General features: G+C 38.8%; 1 protein-coding gene across 1 annotated transcript in view; it reads left to right on the plus strand.

The window, feature by feature from the left end:
- The window catches only part of MAN1A1 (mannosidase, alpha, class 1A, member 1), a gene marked incomplete at its 5' end in the record, with an annotated part of 117,554 nt that overhangs the window by 42,585 nt on the left and 68,092 nt on the right, over positions 1-6,877 (plus strand). The gene's annotated exons all lie outside the window — the stretch shown is intronic.

The following is a 6,877-nucleotide window of genomic DNA, read 5'->3' on the forward strand; positions in this document are numbered from 1 at the left end:
GCCTCTCAGGACTTAAAGGGGGCTTATAAAAAAGATGGCAGCAGACTTTTTAGCAGGGCCTGTTGCGACAGGACAAGGGGGAATGGCTTTAAACTAAAGGGGGGTAGATTGAGACTAGATATAAGGAAGAAATTTTTTATGCTGAGGGTGGTGAAACACTGGCACAGGTTGCCCAGAGAGGTGGTGGATGCTCCATCCCTGGAAACATTCAAGGTGGGGTAGGACGGGGCTCTGAGCAGCCTGGTCTAGTTGAAGATGTCCCTGCTCATTGCAGGGGGGTTGGACTAGATGACCATTAGAGGTCCCTTCCAACCCAAACTATTCTATGATTCTATGAAAACTCAGAGTGCTTAAGAGCACAATGCTGACTCTGGTGTCAGTGTGTGCAGTCGTGCTGATTAGCTCTGGCTTGTCTGACCACTGTAGGTGTAGCCTCGAGTGGAGCAGCTTGTTTTTAATGCACTGTCCTCTTCTGTATCCTGGTAGGAAGACATGGGGTTGGGTGTAGCCCTGGGCTGGAGGTGGGCTCATGCATTGGTGTGGCATTTCACGTGTGCTCCACTCAAGTCCAGCAGGACCAGGGCTGGCCCAGAGCTAGCAAGTTGGTCTTGCACCCAGTCTGTTTCCTGGGGAAAATGCTCAAAACAAGTTCTCGGCAGTTCTGGATCTGGGTGTACAATAAATACTACTACAGCTGTGAAGGTCCTAAATGAAGTCCATTGGGCTCCTTCTGTTGGTACTGGTCACCACACTGACGTGACTCATTACAACGCTTGTTTCCAGAAACATTATTAACTATCTCCTCACCTTGTAGCACAGGTAATTCATAACTGACTTGGCTGAGCCAGGAGTAAGTGAGGACTGAATGAAATGAAGCTCAAACCCACCTGCTAGTGTCAATGTCACAGTAATTGTAAAAGCAGTAATTGCTGCTGAATTAATGCCAGCAGCTGGGTAACTTATACAGGTGTCATAAACGCTGAAAATACATTATAGGAAATGGTTTCGAATAACATGACACTTAAGTGTGGTATCACTTGGTATTGAAGATAGTGGAAGAATTCAGCTTACACTATTTCAAGTATTCTGGTATGTCAGGTGGAGTGCCACAATTTTGGTAGCATTTCTAGTCTTCCATTGTAAAAATAAAACAAATGCAAACATAGCAAAAATCCTGGATTGTCTTTCAGCGAAGAAGGTATTGGAACAAGTTCTTCTAAGAGAGTTCTCTTTTGTTAGCAGATCGCTTTAAACCTAAATCAACACTTGTTACGCTGAAAGGATTTCTATTCAGTGTTCTGAAGAGCAGCAAAGCAGCCTGTCCCTGTTCATTTTTCTGCTCTCGTTTCCTGCTTTTGCACTGAAATATTCGTTCCTTACCCTACTGGGAAAGGCAGTCAGGTACAGGAAAGCAAGCAATAAATCTTACTTAGTGGCTTGTCAGTTTCTATCTGTAAATATAAAACAAAAATGAAAAATGCTTAATTTGACAGAATTAGTAATGTGGAGAAAATGTCTTTGTCAATTGAAAAAAAAAATTAAAAAAATAGGATTGTTTCCTCTGGTGTTAAAATTTAACTTCTAATTTCCCTCGTATGGAGGACTTTTTAAGGCAGAATTCTGGCTGTTCTTTAACTTATGCTACTGCACCATGTTATGCTCTTTTTTAGTTATAAGTGCCTCATATGCAATTCTAAGGTATTTCTTTGTTTCCTGTGTTTTCTTTTCTTCCTGATTAGCAACAGCAATTAAATCTATGATGAGGTAGTCTGACATTTTCATAGGGGTGTGTCATTCCAGCTAGAGGAAATGTATTTGTTTATCCAGAGGAGATAACATTCTTGCACTGTAATGAAAGCCAGCGCTCACCAAATGACAGATCTGGTCTTAGCCCTGCGGTTGCATCTTTGCAGGCAGATCCTCATTTCTCTGTGGGAACAGTTTTCCCTAATGAAATTTGATAATGGACACGAGAGTCTGCAAAGTCTGATTGATTGTGGGATTGGGTCTTCTAACATGAAGAACGCAGTTCTGAATGTATGACCTCTTTCAACAATCTCTTTTAAAAGAAAAAGACCTTTTCTCTAAATCTGTTAAAAAACACACTTTGACATCTGCATGCCACAAGATTGTGTAGAGAATGTGAGTAACTGCTTTAAATTAAGTGAGTCTTTGGAAAACTTAGTTTATTCAGTTCATAACTTCTTTTCATCCAAAGTTTGTCTCTCTGTCCTAATTCATGCCCCAAACCTCTGCATTTGCATCAGTGGCACAAAGTAAGCAGAACCAAAAAAAAAAGCATGCCCAAACTGCTTTTCTAAGCAAGAGTGCCTCACTGAATTAAGGTCACATTTGGGAGAAATGAGGAAATTTTTATTAGAAAAGCAATTACTGTGGGAAAACTGCTGATGGAAGTATTGTATATGTAAATGTGGTTACTTTCCTTACCTTTTTCAGTAATAGTGCTAGCAGTCCTACTAGAATGAAAGATGCAGATTGTAGTTGCTGAGGAAGTGGATGAGTCTTGGCATTGGAAATCGCGACATGCATAGGTGCAGTGTCGTGCAAAAGCATACCTCCTAGCAGCTTGTGCAGTGGTGGTGTGGTAGGGGAAGTTCCCAGGTTAGTTTCTTCTCTCTTATGAAGACCAAAAAATTTTTATATGTGTTTCGAAAATAATTAATAACATCTAATGGAGTGAGAAAATAATGTTTTGCTCCCTGGCTTGGTATGTGTGTTGCCTGTGGAATGAACAGACATTACTGGGAAAACTGCCTGTGAGCAGCGGTGAGGTGGATTTCTTGTCTACGTGTTATGGTGTACTCAGATGTTGTTTGAAGAATTGCTGGCTTGGAGTAATGGTGACAGGGTTTGGTGTAACTTTTGTGTTTGTAAGGTACTTGAGATTGGTAAGTCAAAGGACAACAAAGGTTGTCTTTCACTGAGTATTGAGCTTATTTTAAGTAACAATGCATAGCCTACTAGTATAAACAGAGATCTCAATAGAAAATGTAGTAACTCTATCTTCTGTGTAATCTATTATATGACTAGAGTAAGTATCTAACTTGCTTTAGTGCTAATTTTAATTATAAGTAGGGCTGCAGAGTGTGAAGGAGTCTGTGTATTTATTCCACGGAGGAGACTTTCTTATGCAAGACCTTCACACAGTGAGAATCAATATCTTACAAGTTTTTTAGAGATCTTACATAAACCTTTTAAAAAAATGTTAATAGTACTTTGAGTTTAAAAAGAAGGATTACCTTGCATCCAAAATCTGTCTTCTGGCAAAAATTAGGTTGGAGAGAAATGCTTGAGAAAGCATTTAATATCCTACCTAACTTTATAGTGTTACATGCTGATCGTGTATTTCTGACTGGTTTCAATTATGATTTTCTTTCCCGAATCACAGTGCTTCACTTAGAATATTTTTGTTTTGTTGTAGTATAGTATCTAGCTGAGTTAAATGTCAGCACAATTTTTATTTTAGTGGTTTGGTTGCTTTTTAAAGGTAGCCACAATACTTTCCTCTGAATCCTTGATTTAAAAGAAGGGATTGGTGACGGTGTGGCTTACTCATTTCATCACCTGATGAAGGGACAGCTGATATGTCAGGGAAATGACTCCATAGTTCCTCTTCCTTAAAAAGTATGCAGTCTAGATAGGATAGAGCAGTGGAGCAAGTCATGGAGGAGTGTTGTTTGACTTTTAGACTTGTAGGTAAATATTTAAACCATGAGAACTAAGTGTGGGGTGAAGGGTGGGTGCAGGCGTGGGACCGTGACAGCTTCTGCCAGATCTGATCCAGTTCGAGTACTTTGTGTAAGTAAGCCTTTGTTCCTGCTGGCTGAGCATCCATGAGGAGAGGCCAGAAAAAGTCCTCAAGCCCCTCAAGATAACCACTGGGATGAGAAATTTTGCTGTGGATCTTTCCCTTTATTATATATAATGTCTGTTGTTTTTGTGCTCTGTCATTTCTGCCTTTACTCTGTGCATCTCAGTAATGGCTGTCATACTTCTTGCTTACCAAAAAAATTACTGAGTGATAGTGGGGAGAGATTAGGGCTTGGCAAAAAGTTGAAATTCGTGTAAGCAATAGAGATACTAAGTAGAAGTTTCTATTGCTTATTTACTTTTATTATCTGAAAAAAATCTTACCCTCTACAACGTTTATTTCTTGTCCAATATTAGAAGTTTCTGCAAAAGAAAAATACGCTGAACACTGTGGATGGTGTGCAGTAATTACAACACCTGCTTTACATCTTACTGTTTTTTAACCATTAAAGCTGCAAATTGAAAAATAAAGTGGTGTTCCTTTATTAATCTTCACACTTTTACCCTTGCTGAAAGAGCATAATTTTTCTGCGTCAAGTTGCTATTTATTGTGTTCAGTCATTCAGAGTGTTGTATTCTTGTTATTCTTGCCTATACTGTTATACTTAATAGATAGTGATTTAGCAGTCAGTTGTTCAGCCATGTTAAATTAGCCCTAGAGATAAAATTGGATAATGTCCGTGGTTGACTTTTTTTTCACTTCGGAAGGGGAAGGAAAATCAGTAGCATGCATTAGTAATAACCTGTTGAAATTCGCTTGTAAACAAGAAGCGCATCTTCACCTCAAGACTTGTTCCAAAATTGTATGATGGTTTAAAATCATTTTCTAATTCTCTCTTCCTCGTTGCCTACTAGTAAAATTGTTTACTACATTGGAAGAGGTGCATTTTGGACAAGAAAGAAGTTAAAACGTGCAGCTTCACTGTGTGTTCTAATGTTGGTGTTCAGAGCACTGTCCTTATCAGGAGTGAAATACATTTTCCTTCTATATCCATATGTGGAAAAATATTTCCTTACTGCTTCCTATCGTATGTGTTTATTTTTTGATAAGCATTATTTTTGACATTTCCATGAAGTAGGCAATTTTATTTTGAAAAAAATTGGGTTGTTTAATTTATAAAAGAAATACAATAGAATTGAAAAAAATACATGTGAGTTGGTAGAAATATTTGAAAGTAAAGCATTATTGCTGTACATCACATCTTTAATTAAGATACTAAAATGTTACATTTTTGTCCAGAAGCAGTTATGGTAACAGACCTCTTTCTGAGCTTTAATGGTGAAGGACTGATACAGCTTGTAAGGTACAGCCGTTACTGAGCCTTACTGCCACTGCTATGGTTAAATATGCATGTGCTTTTTGAAAGGGAGATCTCCTCTTGTCCTTAAATACACATCTAAAAAGAGTACATATGACACCTTTAACCACATTCCATAAAATAAAATATCTACCCCCTTTACATATGGCAAAAGGTAGGGTTTTACGCTGCGCAGCAGATGCTTCTGCAGAAATTTGGGGGCCTTGTGTGCCCATTGCTTGGGAAGGTCACCGTAACCGCTCTCCCGTTAATACTTCAGTGTTTCAGGGCAGAGATGCTAAGGTAAGCTGATGAGTTGCTCACACCGTAGGTTGTGAAAGGCTGAGGTGGCCTCTCTTGTGCTGTGAGAGCAAAGCATAGGTTTGGGTTCAACAGACCAAGGTGAAAAAATGTGGCTGCGTAGCGTAATGAGGGGAAAGCTTGTGTGCTCCTGGTGGGGTTACTGTCGCTGGCTCCTCTCAGGGAAATCTGCTAAGAGATAATTATGTTCTGCACCAACTGTTTCTGAGTGTCCGTCAAGCTTTTAACCCTTGGGAAGACTGAATTATGTGCTGGATGAAGATCACAAATCCATACATAGTTCTCAGCAGAATCCACACAATTGGTAAACCGGGAAGTCAGAATTAACGTTGATTATGAAGGGATTTCCGAGCAAATTGTTTTCCCTGCTGCCTTGCTTCAAGTTTCTCCCAGCACTCACATGCAATCCACTCGAAAAAGTTTTCTGACTCCTGCCATCATTTGGCTTCAAATCACCTAACCTCCCTCAAAAGATCTTGTAGAAGATACTCTAAATCTTGGACTGTTGTCACAGAAATCTGGAGATCTGTGTCATGTGAAGAGGCTGTGGGGTAGTCTGGACCTTCTTTATGGTCACATGATTATCACAGAGTTTTATATTCTTTCCTGATCACATATTTTTCAATATTAAAAACCTTTACTCAAAGTGGCTTTTAGAAAGTGGGATTTTATAAATTGTATTTTATTTGTGTGGAAAGAAATTTCTTCATTACCTTGTTTTGACCAGCAAATGTCTTTTTTTATGTATTCACATAAACAATACGCATTTTTTTCCTTCTCCAAAAATTTGCTGTACCATACTTGGCTATACTGCGCGATGCATCAGATGTACAAGTTGATTTCTAATGCATAAATAAATAAACGTTCATCATAAATATGTCTGAGGGAAAAAGAAAAAGAATTGAAGGGAGCCATTATTAGAGAACAATGAAGGTGACTTTGCTATTTTGGCTGCTACACCTGGGATAATCCCTTTCAGTGTTGCGCAAGATCCCAGCGTAATTCCAAGCAAATAGGCCTTGAACATCCACATACTGAAATCACTAAATAGGTTTCTATATTTAAGTTGGAACAATATTGCTTCTAATTTAAAACTCTCTTACTAGAGCACTCAGTGCTCGAAAAGTCAGGTTGAAGTTGAAGGAGAGCAAAACCCTCTTTGTTCTAGCTTTGTAACTACTACTCTGAACATAAAAGTTCCTGACGTTAAATTGTCATTCTTGTGGGCACATGTTAAGCAATTGGGGTCTTTCTGCTTCTTGTTTTTAAGATGAAATCTGAAACTCTTTATGTGCTAAAGACCAGCTAAGTCTCAGTTCTCTGTAGGGGTATACTGGAATTTTTTGATTAATCATGGCATTGATACCCATCTGGGTATAAGCCAGCTGAGTCCATAAGACTGTGGTGCTGCAAAAATATCTTTTTTT

Source organism: Pygoscelis adeliae, unplaced genomic scaffold (genome assembly GCF_000699105.1).
Source record: "Pygoscelis adeliae isolate BGI_AS28 unplaced genomic scaffold, ASM69910v1 Scaffold54, whole genome shotgun sequence".
NCBI lineage: Eukaryota > Metazoa > Chordata > Aves > Sphenisciformes > Spheniscidae > Pygoscelis > Pygoscelis adeliae.